Source organism: Lithobates pipiens, unplaced genomic scaffold, assembly GCF_037356315.1.
Source record: "Lithobates pipiens isolate NorthernLeopardFrog02 unplaced genomic scaffold, aLitPip1_a1.2 Scaffold_18, whole genome shotgun sequence".
In the NCBI taxonomy this organism is placed as follows: domain Eukaryota; kingdom Metazoa; phylum Chordata; class Amphibia; order Anura; family Ranidae; genus Lithobates; species Lithobates pipiens.
This window is the reverse complement of record NW_027507758.1, coordinates 400343393-400363114: the sequence shown is the minus strand read 5'-3', so window position 1 is coordinate 400363114 and position 19722 is coordinate 400343393. Positions and strand designations below refer to the sequence as shown.

Sequence of the window (19722 nt, the reverse complement as noted above, 5' to 3'; positions counted from 1 at the left end):
TTTCCGACGGAAAATGTGCGATCGGATCTTGTTGTCGGAAAATCCGATCGTGTGTGGGCTCGATCGGACTCTTTCCATCGGAATTTCCGACACACAAATTTTGAGAGCAGGATTCCGATAACATAATCCGATTGTTTAAATTCCGATTGTGCGTAGACAATTTCGACTGACAAATTGCCACGCATGCTTAGAATAAATTACGAGACAAAAGCTATTGGCTACTGGCCCGTTTATAGTCCTGTCTTATGTGTTCTACGTCACCTGGTTCTGAACGATCGGATTTTCCGACAACTTTGTGCGACCGTGTGTATACAAGGTAAGTATGGGGCAAAATCTGTTAAAAAAATATCTGATTTTGTTGTCGGAATGTCCGTCCGTGTGTACAGGGCATAAGACTTCAGAGTTCTGTGCCACCATTTTCTTCATGAGACATCACCAGGAGGCCTGCTGTCTATTCCGGGTCCTTTGAGACAGCCTCCATGTAAGTGGGTGCAGTTAGCCTTCCTGCCAGTAGATGGCTTCACACAATTATTGTTGGGAAATGAAGGTCTTGTATGAACATTAGACCCTTAACCCTTGTACACACGGTCGGAGATTCCGACAGAATGTGTCTGATTGGACCGTTTTGTCGGATATTCCGACTGTGTGTGATCTCTATCGGACTGTTTCCATCGGAGTATCCGACGGACCAAGTTTTCCAACTTGGTGGTAAAATTTTCCGACAAAATGGTCCGATCGGACATACTCCAATCATGTGTAGAGAATTCCGAGCGGACAAAGTGCCACGCATGCTCAGATCAAATTCCTACACTAGCTATTGGCTACTAGCGTGAACGTAGTCCCGACGTAACAAAATAACGTCATCACGTCGGAATTTCCGACAACTTTGTCCGACCGTGTGTATGCAACAGTTTCGGACAAAATCCGTCGGACAAAATCCAACGGATTTGGTTGTCGGAATGTCCGACCGTGTGTACAAGGGCTTAGAGATTTTGTACAGTGCTTTGAGAGATGAAGGTAGTCTGATTGGACACCAAGCTGACTTTGGCGGCCACCTTGGGTGAGGCAACCTTTTAAATAAGGGACCCCATGTCATTTTGGGGCACCGCTGGTGAGTAACTGGTAGGGAGAGGTACCCATTCATGAAGGATAGTGCTTAGCAAAGGACCAGGCTCAAGATGAGACATGATTGCTCATGGAAGGCTCAAGTGGCAGCTGGTGCTAAACTTTTTTGGGGGGCTGCAAACAAACCCTCCACCAGGTCCGCACTCACCCCATCCAGGCGGCATCTTCCGGCCAACCCGGACTTCTTTAGATCTGCCTCCTGTTCTGATTGGCCAGGAGGAGAAGCCGGAAACCAATAGTGAATATTGATTTACTAGTGTCACAAATGGATGGGTTCAGGGCCGGAGCCCAATCTTTTTCAAGCCAGTTAGAGCCTCAGGCTCTAATCATGTGCTTGAAAAAAAAAATGTATAGAAACCTATGACCCCGCATGCAAACTAGGGGGCCGGCTCCCCTGCACCCCTTATGGACCAGCCGCTCCTGGAAGGCTCCTTCTTCACTTTATACAGTCAAGTAAGCAGTGGGGAGGCGCAGAGCCAGTACAGACTGCAGAATATCCTATGTCTATGCAAGAAGGGACACTATCCCTGGTAATGGAAGTTGTCCTCCTGTAACATACATTCACTAAAGCCGGCCATTCGTTATACAGTTTTTTTATTCAATTTTCTTTAGATTTATCTTCAACTATGTAGTGCAAGGGCCTGTCTGATTGCATACAAGTTAAAAGTGTTTAGGTTTGCCCTTAAAATGTATGGTTTTGGTAAATCTAAAGGAAAATGTTAAAATGTATGGCCAGCCTTTGACTGTACATTCTCTGAAATGCTTAAATCAGTGCTGAAGATCAGATGTCTGTCACTGCCACAAACTGTGCATGATTTATATAATGACATCAGTACCCTAACTGTGTGGGACTATTTCCTCCCAATACAAGATACTTAAACCAGGCCCTAGGGCTTACCTACACCCAATGCATGCACACTGCTTCAGAGATTTTCCAGCACTTGCATAGTGAAATGGAGATTTTTCCAGGGCATGCACAGTGAGGCAAGTTTGCTCAAAGCTTCCTTGGATGTGTGAGGTCATAATCTCAGGAGGCTTTGGGCAGAGGAGGAGGAGAAAGTAGGAAGTGCAGGTCATTACCACCCTAAAAATGTTTAAAACCCCTTCACACTGGGGGCTTTTCAGGCATTTTAGTGCTAAAAATAGCGCCTGAAAAGCACCTCTCAAGCCACCCTAGTGTGAAAGCCTGAGTGCTTTCACACTATGGCGGTGCGCTTGCAGGACAGGAAAAAAAGTTCTGCAAGCAGCGCCTTTGGGGTGGTGCGGCATATACACTGCTCATCCACTTCCCCTGCCCATTGAAATCAATGGGCAGCACCGCAGAAGAGCCTACAAAGTGCTTTGGCAACACCACAACACGGGCCCTATTAACCCTTTCCTTGGGCACTAGTAGGGGTTATAAGCACCTCTATAACATCGGTGAAATGCCGCTAGAACTAGCAGCGCTTTACCGCTAACGGACCCGCCGCCCCAGTGTGAAAGGGGTCTTAGTGCTCAATTGCGTCATGAAGGCGGAAGGAAATTAAGCCAGGTCTCCATCTCTTCCATTTCTTGACAGCCCACATCTAGTTGCACAGGTAATCCCAGAGATGGGAGGAATGCCCAGACAAGGGTGTGGGGGATGTGGGGGTACATATAAAAGCATTACAGAAGCAATTGGGCAGTTATATAGCTGTATAGTCTTGCCGACATCTGTGTAACTTCATATACAGATGTCTATGCAAGCCGCACATGAAATCCCCAAGAAAGTGATAGAACCTTTTCAAATTCTGAACAAGTCGGAGTTGCACCAATTTGAACGGTTCCATAGGCACAAAAAGAGTGCGACTTATTATAGGCTCACCTATAGGTAAAATTCATGCATGGGAGTTTACTCCCACTTTAAGGTTTTTACTACTATATAGGGCTCTGTTAAGACTAATACACATAATATGGACTTTGTACAAACTTTCTCGTGGATTTTTATACAAAGGGCGTCGGCCGTGAACTTGTATTGCATACACACGGCAGGACTTTTTCAACCAACTTTCACCAAATCACATGGTTTTTCTGCTCTTTACCGCCACCTTTGGTCAACTTCTGTATTGTTGTCTGATCTTTTGCATTGGTTCTGAGCATGTGTGTTTGTACTTTGTACAAAAGTCCTATGGTTTTCTGTACACACGATCGGACTTTGATACATGGGACTTTTGTTGCCGGAAAGTTTGTCCATTCGCACAATCAACAAAAGTCAGATGAAAACCGAAAAAGTTTATCCGATGGAGCATACACGCGATCGGATGTTGCCTTAAAACAGCTAATTTGCATGTTTGTTTTCAAAAAGTCAGATTGTGTGTATGGGCCTTTAGAGAGATTTACCATTAATTCCTGTCCTAGTGACAACAGACCGGAAGATGGATAAAAATGTTTTTCTTTAGTAGCATAGTGGAAGACTAGAACCACCATCAGATGTTTTTCCCTGCCTGTGGAGATTTCCCCTCACTTTCTGCCTGGTGTCAGCAGGACAGGAAGTATGGGTAAATCTTTCTAATGGAGCCCCAGATAGCAGCAGAACTTGACAGAACTTCTTATCCTTCCTCACTCCAAACCTGGCTTGGCATATATCTTAGTATGAAACTATGCACAAATAAAAAAATAAATAAAGATATAATGCAGTCTGGCAGTAGCATGGACATATATTCCCTTCTGTAGTTTTATTTTCCAGATGATTCTTTCAGCAAATAGGTTGTTTTTCCACTTTCTTTAACACAGATGACTGATTGTAAGAAAAGTCAGCCATGCAGCTCTAGTTTTAACCAATTAACTTCTGCCTTACCTGTTGCTGGATGCTTATTTCTTAATAATTAATTTCCACTGCTGAAATAACCATTGATCAGACATTGAACCCGCTAATGCCTGTGAACTGAGTCTTCTAAAGCCTCATACACACGATAGGACTTTGTACAAACTTTCCCGTGAATTTTTGTGCAAAGGGCGTCGGCCCTGAACTTGTATTGCATACACACAGCAGGACTTTTTCAGCAAACTTTCACCAAATCACGTGGTTTTTCTGCTCATTACCGCCACCTTTGGTCAACTTCTGTATTGTTGTCTGATCTTTTGCATTGGTTCTGAGCATGCCTGTTTGTACTTTGTACAAAAGTCCTGTGGTTTTCTGTACACATGATCAGACTTTGCTCCATCGGACTTTTGTTGCCAGAAAGTTTGTCCGTTCGCACAGCCAACAAAAGTCCGATGAAAACCAAAAAAGTTTGTCCGGTGGAGCGTACACACGGTCGGATGTTGCTCCAAAACAGCTCATTTGCATGTTTGTTGTCAAAAAGTCTGATCGTGTGTATGGGCCTTATGGAAGGCTTAGTTCATAGACACTGTGTAGAGAACCAATTCAGCCGGCTCTGTACCTTGTGATTGCTCTGATTGGTCATAAAGAGACCAATAACAGATGTAAAGAGTCCTTCATTAGTTCCTGATCACTATGCAGATCACAGCCGCAGCAGATGCAAATAAAGATTTTTTAACCCTCTCATCCCCCATTATCTTCAGACTGTCTCAGTATGTGACCTGTATATTAAACCTTAAAGCGGTTGTAAAGGTTTTTGTTTTTTTTGTATTAAAATAACAAACCTGCCTATACTTACCTGCTCTATGTAATGATTTTGGACAGAGCAGCCCCAATCCTCTTCATCAGTGGCCCCCCAGTTGCGCTCCCGGCTCCTCCTCTTCATTGAGTGCTGCTTTCCATTGGGGCACCCCTGTGGGCTCGCTCCCAAGTCATGCTGCCGTGTCTATTGACACAGACAGTGCCCCCTGCTCCCCTGTCACAGTATTTAATTGACAGCAGCGGGAGCAAATGGCTCCTGCTGCTATCAATCTGTCCAATGAGGAGAGAGACAGCGGCTGGAGCCGCTGCACTCATGCACATTGCTGGATCAGATTGGGTTCAGGTAAGAAAAAAAGGGGGGGGGTGTTGGGGCACTGCAGCACAAAAGGTTTTTCACCTTAAAGCAGTTATAAAGTCTCAAGGTTTGCAATAAGGTAAAAAACCATTGGCTTCCTGCTGTCAATCAAATCCAGTGACATGGGAGCTGGGTGACAGGGCCGAATCCTGCTGTCTGTGTCAATAGACACAGCAGCAGGACTCGGAAGCGCGCCCGCACGAGTGCCCCCATGTAATGCTGCTCCAAGGTGCGCCACTGGGAGACCCCCCAAAAGGAGGACCGGGATCTCTCTGTGCAAAACCCTTACACAAAGAAGGTAAGTATAACATGTTTGTTATTTTATTTATTTTTTAAAACAAACCTTCACAATTACTTTAATGCATAGAATGCATTAAGGTGAAAAAGCTCTGATGGTTTTCCCGACGGAATTCCGATGGGATTTCACTCAATCTGTCTTGCATACACACGGTCACACCAAATTCCAACCGTCAAGAACGCAGTGATGTACAATACATATGACGGGACTAGAAAAAAGAAGTTCAATACCCAGTAGCCAATAGCATCCATCTCGTAGCTGAATCTGCGTATACGTGAGTTTTTGCGCGTTGGAATTGCATACACACAATCGGAATTTCCATAAGTTTTTCCATCGGAAAAATTGAGAACATGCTCTCAAAATTTTGCTGGCCGGCTAAATTCCAATGGAGCATACACACGGTCGCATTTTCCGATGAAAAGCTCTCATCGGTCTTTTGCTGGCTGAAATTCCGATCGTGTGTACAGGGCATAACAGGTTGGCTGCATCCATCTTCCCATCAACTCTGACCTGCTTCCCTGTCCCTACTGAAGAAAAGCATCCCCACAACATGATGCTGCCACCACCATGTTTCATGGTGGGAATGGTATGTTCAGGGTGATGTGCAGTGTTAATTTTCCACCACACATAGCATTTTGCTTTTAGGCCAAAAAGTTAAATTTTGGTCTCATCCATTGGTGGCTGGTGCTCAAAATTTTTGGGGGGATGCAAACAAACTGAAAAATACTGAACCCCCCATAACTGCAGCCTCACTGTGCCCATAAAATGCAGCCATTGTGCACATCAAATGCAGCCACTGTGCCCATCAAACGCAGCCACGTGTGCCCATCATATGCAGCCACATGTGCCCATCATATGCAGCCACTGTGCCCATCGAATGCAGCCACTTGTGCCTATCATATGCAGCCACGTGTGCCCATCATATGCAGCCACTTGTGCCTATCAAATGCAGCCACTTGTGCCCACCGCCACCCCCACTCGCTGGGCTCGTGGAGCAGGCAGCACCCCCAAACGCGGCTCTGACATAAGTGGGGACATACCGCAGCAGCTCCTCTCAGTGCACCAGAGCGGCGGTGACCCCCGATCCAGCGTGTCTCTTTTGCTCCTCTTCCTAAACTCCAGGCATCCAATAGGGTGGCCTGGCGCTTTGGCCAATCAGGAAACAGGTCTGACGTCCTGCCTCCTGATTGGCAGAAAGGAAGGTTAATGTGAAAATAGTGCGCCCACCCTATTTTGAAGCCTATTAGAGCCTCTGGCTCTAATCAGGTGCTTCAAAAACGACCACACTCTCCCATCCCCGCCATAGGAATCCATGCGTCCGGCATCCTGAAAGGTTACAGGCGCATTGATGGGGGGGCAGTGCCCGTGCGCCCACAGTGCACGGACCGCCACTGGTCTCGTCTGACCAAAGTAGATTCTTTCACATGTTTGCTGTATCCCCCACATGGCTTCTCGCAAACTGCAAATGGGACTTTTTGTGGCTTTCTTTAAACAATGGCTTTCTACTTGCCACTCTTCTATAAAAGACAGATTTGTGGAGTGCATGATTAATTGTCCTGTGGACAGATTCTCCCACTTGAGCTGTGGATCTTTGCAGGTCCTCCAGAGTTACCATTGGCCTCTTGGCTGCTTCTCTGATAAATGCTCTCCTTGCCTGGCCTGTCAGTTTAGGTGGACGGCCATGTCTTGGTAGGTTTGCAGTTGTGCCATACTCTTTCCATTTTTGGATAATGGATTGAACAGTGCTTAGTGAGATGTTCAAAGCTTGGGATATTTTTTTAACAACCTAATCCTGCTTTAAACTTTTCCACAACTTTATCCCTGACAGGTCTGGTGTGTTCCTTGGCCTTCATGATGCTGTTTGTTCAGTAACATTCTCCAGCACAGTGGTCCTCAACTCCTGTCCCCAGGGCCCACTAACAGGCCAGGTTTGCACGATTACTGAAATAACATCACAGGTGATATCATTTGCTGCTCAGTGATTGCAGTATTCTAGTCTGCATCTCCCCAAGGTAATACATAAAACCTGGCCTGTTAGTGGGTCCTGAGGACAGGGTTGATGACCAGTGCTCCAACAGACCTCTGAGGGCTTCACAGAACAGTTGTATTTATACTGAGAATAAATTACACACAGGTGGAATCTATTTACTAATTAGATGATTTCTGAAGGCAATTGGTTCCACAAGATTTTAGTTAGGGTCCTTTCACACGGGGCGGATCAGTTCTGATCCGCCCCGTGGATGTCCGTTTGCTCAGCGGGGATCACTCCGCCGATCCCCGCTGAGCAGGGAGATGACAGGTCTGTCTCCGCACACTGTGCAGGGACGGACCTGTCACAGCGCCGCTCTCCCCTATGGGAGATCGGATGACGACGGACCGCAGTGCCCGTCGTCATCCGATCCGATCCGCAGACGGATGGAAAAATAGCTTTTTCCTCCGTCACACTTTTTCGGATCGGAGCGGGTCGGATGTCAGCGGACATGTCACCGCTGACATCCGACGCTCCATAGAGCTCTATGGAGCACCCGTTCAGGTCCGCCTGAAAAACTGACAGGCGGGCCTGAACGGGACGTTAGTGTGAAAGGGGCCTTAGGAGTATCAGAGTAAAGGGAGCTGGATACAATTACACGCTACACTTTTCACATATTTATTTGTAACAACATTTTGAAAACCATTTTATTATTTATAACCATTTATTTATTTATTATTATTATTTTTTTTGTTATTTATTACTTATAACCATTTATTCATTATTTTATTTTTTTTATGTATTATTCATAACCATTTATTCTTTCCACCTACAAATTATGTGCCACTTTGTGTTGGTCTATCACATAAAATCCCAATAAAACACATTTATGTTTTTTGGTTGTAACATGACACAATGTGGAAAATTTCAAGGGGTAGGAATACTTTTTAAAGGCATTGTAGCTTTCTGTAGTGCTGATAGAGGATTTGTGAGTGAGGTAGAGAATCTAGACACTAGTGGAGACAGATTTTAGCAGGAATGAGTATATATATATATATATATATATATATATATATATATATATATATATATATACTCTCTCATATATATATATATATATATATATATATATGAGTATTCCTGATAAAAATCTGTCTCCACTCTCTATATAGAGATAGATTTATATATCCAGTGTTAATGTACACCATAGTGAAAAAGTCAGCCTAGCTGGCCAGGTTGGTTGCTCAGTCCTCCTATGGATGGAGCCTCCTCACACCTCTGGTCCCTCAGTCAGCCTCCATTGTGTGGTTGGGAGGGCTGGATCACGTGACGGCGAGCGGCGCGCTCCGTGTGGCAAAGTGAGTGAGGAGGTGGGGGTGTCGCTGGCAGTCGGTACTAGTCGCAAGAACGGCAAGTTGTGTGAGAAGCGCTCTGGGACACCATGTCACCGACATTCCGGTAAGACACAACTTGTGATGGAGTTTCCCGTATCCTCTGGAATTGGAGCACTTTATGTGAGCAGCACTCCTGTGTAGTTTAGTGGTGGGGTAGCTGAGAAGGGTTATTGCTGCCCATGAAGTGAGATGTTCGGTACTGAGGAGGACGGTGGCGGCCAGGTAAGTTCTATCAGGCGGGTGTATAGGTCGGTGTGTGGGGGGGGGGGGGTCAGTGTCCGGGAGGCTCTAGGTGTGGTTGCACACGTTGCTAACTACAGGTTGACCAAACCTGATCAGTGGAGACGTCATCGGAGCAGGAGAGTGGATGGACGTGTGTGTCTCCTGTGCCCTCCTCACAGCCCCATAGGGAGGTGTGTGACAACCTGTACACTGCCGAGGGGATTCCAGTCATCAGCCTGCACCCATTGGAATCATCCATCTATAGATTCATCCATGCACTTAGAAGACACGTTCAATCCATACTTCAAGGATATGACCGTAGGTTATCTATCACTTCTGTTTTCACCAAGCAGTCTCATAATCTGATCGATCGAAATACAATCGGCTTCATGGCCAAAGCGTATCGGTGCTGCCGATCGATGCAAAACTTTGTTCGATCAGATCTCGTCTGAATCGATCGCTAGGGAAGTTTATTCCTGTTTCTTTGCCGCTTCATTTGTTTGTGATCAAATCACACGTCGCATAATTCCTTTGAAGGGCTTATGGCCACTGCAAGGGCTGCTTTACACCACACGATGTTCCCTTTTTGTCATTTTAAAGTGAATCTTTTATCCTAGTGATTTATATTTTTAAAGCAATAGGAAAGGTGCTGTCCCCCTGCAGGGTTAAAGCTTGTAATGTCAAAACTTTTATTTTATTTTTTTGTTTTAATTAACCACTAAAGTTCCAGAAGATTTACTCTCCCTCCCCCCCTCCCCCCTTGGTCGGACCAGGCCGTTTTTTGCAATCTGTCACTGCATTACTTTAACTGACAATTGTGCTTTTGTGTGACACTGTACTCAAAATCCCCCTCCCCACTAGAGCTTTGTGGTATTTGATCACCCCTGTGTTTGGTGTGTGTTGTTGTGTGCTTTGTTTTTTTTTTTTTTCCATAGCGAAAAAAAAAAAAAATTGGGGGGGGGGGGGGGGGGAAATATACAATAATAAAAAATAAAAAAAACTGAAAGAAAATTTAGGCCAATGTGTATTCTACATAATTGTGGTTAAAAAAAATTCCCAATATGCGAATATTGATTGGTTTGCGCTAAAGTTATTGCATCTGCAAACTATAGGATATTTTTATTTATTTTTTACTAGTAATGGCGGCAATCAGCGATCTAAAGCAGGATTGGAATATTGCGGCAAAAAAACAGACACTAACACCTTTTTTTTTTTTTTTTTTTTTTTTTTTTTTTTTTGACCAGTAACACGAATACAGCGATCAGTGCTAAAAATAAGCACTGTCTTAATGACACTGGCTCTGTGTGTGTGTGTGTGTGTGTGTGTGATCCTGTGCACAGCAGCTACCCTGTAGCAGTAAAAGTACTATAGGGCGGTCGTCAAGTGGTTCATATAAATAGATGTTTTACTTACCTACCTTGTGCTGGCATGTTTTCTTCCTCTGAGTCCCCCCCTTATCAAGCTGTGTGATAGAGTATCCTCCCTGGTCCGGGCTGTGTGCGTTCATAGACACACACAGTCAGGGCATTCTTTAATATTGATCGGACCCTCGGCAAAAAAATTCACTCTCCACCTGCTCTGAGACATACAATAAATGGCAGCTAGACTTAAAATCAGTTTACTGAATGAAATCAGGCAGAAACTGTGATTGGTTGCCAGCAGTTAAAGCATATCATTACTACTTACTGCCTGGTTGCTAGAGGTTACAGCACACAACAGCTCACTGATTAGTAGCTAGAGGTTACAGCACATCATCTCCTCACTGCAGGGGAGCATGATATGCATATGAATGCTGCCTTTATTTATATTGCAATGCTGCCAGCCGCAGTTATATTACATATGAATTCTGGTTATTTACATGTAAACCAGGGGTTGACAAATTTGCTTGGAATCTAGGAGCCAGCTTAAAAAGTTAGGAGCCGGGTCCGTGACGGCGATCCGGACCTGTCCCTGGCCTGACATGGAGACGAGTGAGGGGAAGATAGCAGCGCCGTCGCCCGCCCCCCCCCCCGTCTACAAGTCATTGCCCATAGCTCTTAGAGAGACATTTTATTTATTTTTTTCAAATGACAATTTTTTTTTCAATTGCATTTTAGTGTAAATATGAGATCCGAGGTCTCTCTGACCCCAGATCTCATATTTAAGAGGACCTGTCATGCTTTTTCTATTACAAGGGATTTTTACATTCCTTGTAATAAGAATAAAAGTGACACAACATTTTTTTTAAAAGAACAGTGGAAAAAAAAAGTTAAAATAAGCAGAAAAAATAATAATTTTTAAACGCGCCCTGTCCTGCCCGCATATAAAATCGGTGTTCGAACCACACATAGGAGGTAGCGCCGTGATCGGTAGAGAGAGAGCAATAATTCTAGCCCCAGACCTCCTCTGTAACTCAAAACGTGCAACCTGTAGAATTTTTTTAAACGTCGCCTATGGAGATTTTAAAGGGTAAAAGTTTGTCGCCATTCCATGAGCGGGTGCAATTTTGAAGCGTGACATGTTGGGTATCAATTTACTCGGCGTAACATCTTTCACAATATAAAAAAAAATTGGGCTAACTTTACTGTTGTCTTATTTTTTTATTAACTAAATTATTTTTCCCAACAAAAGTGTGCTTGTAAGTCCGCTGCACAAATACGGTGTGACAGACAGTATTGCAACAACCACCATTTTATTCTCTAGGGTGTTAGAATAAAAAATATATATAATGTTTAGGGGGTTCTAAATAAAGGGAAGAAGATGCAGGTAATATAAAACAGGCAGAGGAAACTTTGCAGAGGAAATTAGCATTGCTGGTTTGTCATACCAACAACGACCACAAGAGGGCGCCAGATTCCATAAGGAATCATAGGACCGCAGAAGGCCTCAAAGCCGCGGCCTAAATTTTCGGCCACCGGCGGAACGGCCCGACGCGATCACGCTGGGGGGGGTCCACAGAGACAGGATACCCCCAGCTGTGCTGCCCCAGGCGCGAGGTCGCTATTTCTAGTCGCCAATGCGACCTGGCGACCGGGTTTTGTCGAGCCCTGATGTAAACACAGGGTCTGCGGGTGAGTCATCTGTACACAACAATAGGGCAGAGATGGGCAGCAATAGTACCAGCACTTTACACTGAGATATCGGGACACAACACAGGACTAAAACTTCAAAGGACAAGGGAATTTAAACTGGGATAGTTGGCAAGTATGAGGCAGCTGCTTTGGGCCCCACAACAATGACAGGGCCCAGGGCAGCTGCCCCTTTTGCCCTGCTTTGAAAGACGGCCCTGCACACAGTGCCGATAAGCCATACCCCCGTTCCCTCCTACAGGAGCCTATAGTTCTCACTGCTCTCAGACTCTCTGTTGAAAGACAAGACCGTTCTGGATCGCGAGGAAGCGGGTAAGTATTTGAGCAGGGGTGGAGAAACAAGTAATGGGAATTTTTTTTTTATTATTTATTTTTTTATTGACCCTAATGCAGAAAACGCATTAAGGTAAACAAACTTGACTTCAGAACCACTTTAAAGCCTCATACACAGGATCAGATTTTCCGCAGACAAAACCTTGCACTTTTTTTTTTTTTTACATTTTTTATTTAAAGAATGCTGAATATACAGATATAAACAGTAGAGCACTTTTACCCGGTGTGCCTGGATTTTGTCCTGCATACGGCAAGGAATTGTCGGCCAACAAACACGTACGTAGTGATGTACTACGTGGTTTTTCAGCTTCTTAGCGCCACCCTTTGGGCTCCCTCTGCTAATTTCGTGTTAGTAGAAATTTGAGTGTTGATTCGCGCTTTTCATTTAGCACTTTTCAGTTCATTTCCGAATGGTCGTTCGTCAACCAGATATGTTGCGGGAATCGGAGGTGATAATGTGTTATTTATTATTGGCTTGGCATTATTGCTTTGACCCAAGTCCAGTCCAGGAACAGGAGGAGGATTTCTTGGACCAAAATTTGGTTGCTTTATTAATCATGACCAATTATGTCATGCCTTTTGGAGCGGGAGCTCCAGGAGAATAATCCGGATGATTTTCGGAATCATCTCCGGATAACGGACCCCTGCTTTCACCAACACTTGGCATTGCTGACCCCTATATTAAGAAGCAGGACACATGCATGAGGCTTTTAATTTTTTTGGTTGAATAATAATGATTTGATTTGTTATATTTTTGGATGCATAGAATGCACTTTTTGGTTAAGTTCTATTGGCAGCTAGCATGTCTAATTTTTTTTTTTTTTTTTTAATGCACAATAAAAAAAATTGTGTAGAATAATACTTGGCTATGTGTTTTACTTCAAATGACAGTTTGGGAGTAGACAGTTACATTTTAAAAAAATACAATGAAAAATGTACAAGGGACACCAACATAGTTGTATCTTTGATCTTAAAAACTATGGGATAATGGTGTTGTGGTAACTTGCACCAAAAAACAACAAGCATAATAATAATTTTCTTGATATCCCTAGAAAAAAAAAAAGCCTTTGAAAATGAGTTTGCAATAACTCCATCAGTATCACCAGTAAAGCAGCGTCATTATTATCCCATTAAATAAAGAAGAAAATGTGTGCTGCATTTCGAGACTTCATAATCTGCCACGTCACAAATGTTAATTCTCCATTACAAACGCTAGTGTACAAGACCGATAGCTTCTGGCTCATCCTTGCGTCCGAGCATGTGTGTTTTGTACTTTGGACTTTTGTACACACGCTCAGGAAAATCCGACAATAGACATTTTGTCTAGAAAATTTTAAAGCTTGCCATCCAACATTCGTCAGCGGAAAATCTGACAATTGTCCGATGTAGCGTACAAACGGTTGGATTTTCCGCCAACAGCCTGTCATCACACATTTCCCGTCAGAAAATCTTATTGTGTGTATGTGGCTTAAGTCATAATTTACTAGTTTGCACCACATACTAGCTCATTATGACAGACTTGCCTGTCATAAGGTGCCCTCCAGCACTGTGGGGTCGCCATTCCTGCGGATCTCAAGTACACTTCGATATCCTTTCCAGATTCCATCTCTTTTCGACTGCTGGAACGGCCAGGCTGTGATGTCTCTCCCATTCATGCACACAGGAATCTCCTAATTTCTAGACAGACCGGGTGCTGTTAATCGCTTGCTGCCTGCCCCCCATCAAATGACGGAGGGACGGTGCGGCTCTTGTTCTGGGAGGACATCATATGGCAACGCCCCAGAACGGCCACTATCGCGCACCAGCAGCATGACAATTGTGGCTGCGCCCTGTTACTAGGACATGCCCCAATCTCTCTAAAGATTTCTTTCTTTCTTTCTTTCGGCTGGGTTCACACCGTTGCGGCTGGGAGATCCGGATGTGATTCGCACCGCACTGCAGTGCAAATCACATCCGATCTCTGTGCGATGCGAGTTCAGCCATACAGATAGTATGGCTGAATTTGCATCGCATCCGGCCCAAACTCGCACAGGACCCTTTTTTTGGTCCGCAGCAGAATCGGATCGCATGGGTGTTCACACCATGCGATCCGATTCCTGTCCGAGTTTGCAGATCGCACTGCGATATGCGAACTGATCTGGGGGTGTCATTAAGGTTTCACTGACACTCCCAGCAGTCCGCATAGGGCAGTGTGAACTGCCGGCGGGAGGCATGCGATGCGGGAACTCGCCGCGGATTTGCGGCGTTCCCGCATCGCTTCAGTGTGAACCCAGCCTTAATCCCAGCAGTGATTAAATACCACCAAAAGCTCGATTTGTGTGAATACAAACATTAATTTGGGTAAAGTGTTGCATGACTGCTCAATTGTCATTCAAAGTGCGACGGCACTAAAATGGCCTGGGCGGGAAGCGGGTGAAAGTGCCCAGTATTGAAGTGGTTAATACATGGGCAGCTTGGTGTACATTATAGCTGACAGGCAGGGCAAGCATTTATGACAGAAGCGATAAGATATCTGTCATAAAAGCCCAACCTGTCTGCAGTTAAAGTGGTTGTGAACAACTTTTTTTTTTTGTCTAATTGCAGTGATTGTAAACGATCACCCTGTAAAAACAACCCATTCAGTGTAAGGCCCCTTTCAGACCTGCGGATCCGTATCTAGCCATGCGCTTGCTCAGCAGGGATCGTTCCCTTGATGCCCACTGAGGCGGCGGATGACAAATCCCTCTCTGTACACTGTGCAGGGATGGATTTGTCAGAAAAAAACGCTCTCCTCTATGGGGGGATCGGATGATTATGAACCGCCTGTCCGTTTTGATCCTTCTGGATTTTGCGGGGTATGTCAATGGACATGTCACCATTGACATCCGTTGCTCCATAGAGATGTATGGAGCGACTGTTCAGATCCACCTGAAAAAAGACGGGTGGATCTGAACAGTCTCCACGTGTGAAAGGGTCCTTAGATAGAACTGAAAGGCAAAACGTTTTTTTTTTTTTTTTTATCACATTCTCTCGGTTCTCAGCTCCATAAGACCCCTTTCACACTGGGGCGTTTTTCAGGCGCTTTAGCGTTAAAAAAAGCGCCTGAAAGAAGCCTCATCTGCAGTCCCAATGTGAAAGCCCAAGTGCTTTAAGAGCCCTTTCACAATGTCAGCGCCCGAAAAACGCTCAAAAAGCGGCGCTTAAACTAGCAGAGCTTTACCAGCGTTTTTCGAGCATTATTGGGGTGCTTTTAACCTCTGCTAGTGGCCAAATAAAGGGTTAAAAGCGCCCACAAAACGCTGCTGCCAATAGCACTTTTCAGGCGTTTTACAGGCGCTTCCCATTGATTTCAATGGGAAGGGGCGCTTTAGGAGCGTTGTATTCACCGCTCCAAAAGCTGCTTGCAGGACTTTTTTTGATGCCCTGCCAGTGCAGCGCCTCGGTGTGAAAGCACTCGGGCTTTTACATTGGGATTGCAGTTGCGGCTTCTTTCAGGCGCTTTGGAATTTCAGGCACATAGGAATATGAAATGTTGGGTTTACATATTGTTTAATGTATGTGCAAGAAAAACAAATTTATTTCAATGAGCCTGGTTTAACCACTTGCCGCCCAAGCTATGTCCTATGACATCATGGGCTTTGTGGTGTAATAGCTGAATGATGCCTGAGGTTACAGACATCATTCAGATATCGGCATTTTCAGCCGGCGATTCCCTGCACCATAAGAATGATCATAGTGGCTGTTCCGCCACTTGATCGTTCTTCCTCCGGTGCTTGTACCGATTCACCGCTTCCATTGGCAAGTTGGTCACAGGATCTGCCGGCCCCCAGATGCCAGATGATACCATAGAGATTTCCGGCGGACCAGATGGTCCCCGGAGTCTCTATGATCGTTCGGAGGCCGGGCGCGATGTTATGACTACACGTCCGGCCTCTGCATTCAAATTAACGGCGGCGCTTTCGCTGGGAAGCCAGGATCCCCCCCTTTTTTTTTTTTTGGGGGATTTTAGGCTTCCCAGCCTAGAGGGGAGATATGGGGTCTTATTGACCCTATATCTCACTGTAAATATGTCTGATCGTGCCATATTCCTATTACAAGGGATGTTTACAAGTATTCAAATTTTTTATTTTTATTTTTTTTAAGTGTCAAACTAAAAAAATAAAAATAAAATGAAAGTGCCCTTGTCCCCGTGAGCTCGTACGCAGAAGCGAACGCATATGTAATTCCCTCCCACATATGAAAACGGTGTTCAAACCACACGTGAGGTATCGCCGCGAATGTTAGAGCGAGAGCAATAATTCTAGCCCTAGACCTCCTCTGTAACCCAAAACATGTAACCAGTAAAAAAATGTAAAGCGTCGCCTATGGGGGATTTTTAAATTCCAACGTTTGGCGCCATTCCACGAGCACGTGCAATTTTGAAGCATAACATGTTGGATATCTATTTACTTGGCGTATCTTTCTCTTTCACATCATGCAAAAAATTTGGGCTAACTTTACTGTTTTTTTTTTTTGTTTGTTTTTAAAGCATGAAACTGTTTTTTGTTTTGTTTTTTCTGAAAAAAACATGTTAGAAAAATTGCTGCGCAAAAACCGTGCGAGATAAAAAGTTGCAACGACCGCCATTGTATTCTCCAGAGTCTTTGCTAAAAAAAAACATATATAATGTTTGTGGTTTCTATGTAGTTTTCTAGCAAAAATTATGAATTTTACATGTAGGAGAGAAATGGTGGTTAAAGAGGGATTCCGCCCAAAAAAAAAATATTAAAAGCCAGCAGCTATAAATACTACAGCTGCTGACTTTTAATAAATGGACACTCACCTTTCCCGGGTTCCAGCGATGCCGAGGCCGATCGACCGCTCAGGCCTCGGCTGCTGCCGCCGCCATTCGAGGTGAGGGAATCAGGAAGTAAAGCGAATCGGCTTCACTTCCCGGTTCCCTACTGCACATGCGCGAGCCGCGCAATAGGAAATCTCCGCACTGTCACTGGGACCCGTGTGTGTCCCAGCAGACAGCGCGGCAGGGCAGGAAATGGCGTAGACTCCCGTGGGAGTCTATGCCCGGAAGTGGGTGAAAATACCTGTCTTTGACAGGTATCTCCACCCCCCTCCCCCCTGAAAGGTGTCAATTGTGACACCGGAGGGGGGGCGGGGTTCCGATCAGCGGAGGTTCCACTTTAGGGTTGCGGTGCTGTCATGTGAGTTTAAAAAAAAAATAATGTACTCAAATGCACTAGAACTGCACAGAAAGCACAACTAAATACAATTCCATGAAAAATAAATCCTAGATAATGCTCTAAAATTAGCAGCGCAAACATGACTCTACATATTGCAAATGTAAGTAAAGGTGCATGCAGAACTGCACACTGAACACAGGGATTGCGGTGTAAATGAGCCCATAAGCTGGCCATACACTATTTAAATCTTAAACCACAAAGTCAAAATTTTGTTTTTTGGTTGCTCCTGTCAGCCTTCTCCTCCTTCTATGGGTAGAAAATTGTCAGCCAAACAGCGATTACATCCAATGCAGTCGCTGCTCAAGTAATACAATAGCACAGAGGGTGGGGTGGTATTTGTCCACCATGCCATTAGTACAGATTGAGGAATGTGTGTTTGCTCTATCGGTATAGGGCCAGCTTAATGTAGCATGGGAATGCTTTTTGGGTAGCACTTTATTAGGAATAATAACACTGACTCTCATGTGTTTTTTTTTTTTTTTTATTTATTTTTTTTTTTTTCTTATGTATAGGCTATGAAAATGGATGTACAGTCAGTCAAAGTTTTTTGTTTTTTTTTTTCCTTCCTTTTTGGATATAGTAAAGAATGGTTAAGTCAGGATTTTATTGGTGTCTGTGTCCCATATAGGTAGATTAAAGTAGAAGGAAAGGCAAACAGTTACCCACCCACTGTTCTTAAGCCTTGTACACACTACAATTTTTTTTTTTTTTCATTCAACCACCCAACAGGGTTAATCACTGCTATAAATCGCTAATGCCAGTGGTATGTTTTTGTAGCTAGGTGCTGGTGTTTTACTACAGCATTGGTATGTGCTCAGCTACAAATTGCTCTTGTTCAGTTATTTGTAGCCAAACGTAGGGATTCTTTCCTTTTTATAGGAAAGCATTAAGAGCAATTGTGGCTAGTAATTTTTCTGCTGAACTAAAACTGATGAATTGATCACTTTAAAAAATGTCACTGTTAGTGATACCATAGAATTTTTTTTCACATTTTTTTTAGCAAAAAATCGCCCTGTCAGCTCTCTGCTCTCCTCTATGGAGGATCGGATGAACACGGACCGCCTGTCTGTGTTCATCCGATCCGCTCTGCATAGAAAAATAGGATTTTCCTCCTTCTGCAGAATCGGACCATAGCAGAGACCATCCGTCTCTGCTATGGTCCGATTCTGCAGAAGGAGGAAAATATCAGGTGTCTGCGGATGTTCATCTGTAGACACCCACTATCCCATAGGGATGCATATATGTCCATATTTCATTCACAAACGGATGGATGAAATACTGAACATACGGTCCGCATGTGTGAAAGGGGCCTAAAAGAATAGCATGTGTGTATCATACAGTTACTAATCTGATCTCAGTGCAAATACCTTCTCTTGTTCAGTACAGAACCATACATACATACATACATATATTTTTTTTTTTTTTTTTTTTTCTAAGCAGTCATGTAACTTGCAAAACTCTGGCAAGTGTCTCTGTATGGCCAACAACGGTGCTGAATCCTGAGAACATCATTTCACTGGCATCCATAGCTCTAAGGCTGGCGATACATTATATACTTTTCTTGTACAATTTTCCTTTAGACTTACCAAAACCATATAATATGAGGGCAAACCTGAACAACACTGTCAGTTTGTATCCAATCAGGCAGGCTCTTTCAATGCATAGTTGAAGGTAAATGTAAAGCAAATTGTACAAGACAATTGTATACCGTGTTTTTTTAAATAACGTGCTATACTTGCCTGCTCTGTGCAATAGTTTTGCACAGAGCAGCCCAGATCCTCCTCTTCTCCGGGTCCCTTGCTGGCGCTCCTGCTCCCTTCCTCCTGCCAAGTGCCCCCACAGCAAGCAGCTTGCTGTGGGGGCACCCAAACCGAGCCACTGCTCTATGAGGTTTATTTACTAAGGCTGAAGAATGCAAAATCAGGCTCATGTCTGCACAGAAACCAGTCGGCTTCTGAATTTTATTAAGAAGAAAAACTATAATGTAGCGCTAATATTGAACTATAAAATATTGCAATGAATAAATGGTGAAGTGACTAGCACCAAACAGAAGCAACTACAGAGTCCAAAGAATGAAATTAATCAGTCCCCAGAATCCATGAGTGAATCTCAGATGCAGTGGTTCATACGATGCATGAGCA

The 19722-nt window shown here is 44.2% G+C and overlaps 2 protein-coding genes across 7 annotated transcripts in view; one reads left to right on the top strand and one right to left on the bottom strand.

Annotated features, from left to right (window-relative positions):
• MCF2L2 (MCF.2 cell line derived transforming sequence-like 2) overlaps positions 1 to 19722 on the bottom strand; it is a 493994-nt gene that overhangs the window by 193834 nt on the left and 280438 nt on the right. The gene's annotated exons all lie outside the window — the stretch shown is intronic.
• Positions 8586 to 19722, top strand: part of B3GNT5 (UDP-GlcNAc:betaGal beta-1,3-N-acetylglucosaminyltransferase 5) — a 65534-nt gene continuing 54397 nt past the window's right edge. Inside the window, exon 1 of one of the 2 annotated variants that reach the window (XM_077487890.1) lies at positions 8586 to 8806. The gene's annotated coding sequence lies outside the window, so the exon portion shown is untranslated. Of the gene's footprint in view, positions 8807 to 9076; positions 9283 to 19722 lie in introns of those variants that run through there. The other variant, XM_077487891.1, reaches the window with a different exon arrangement.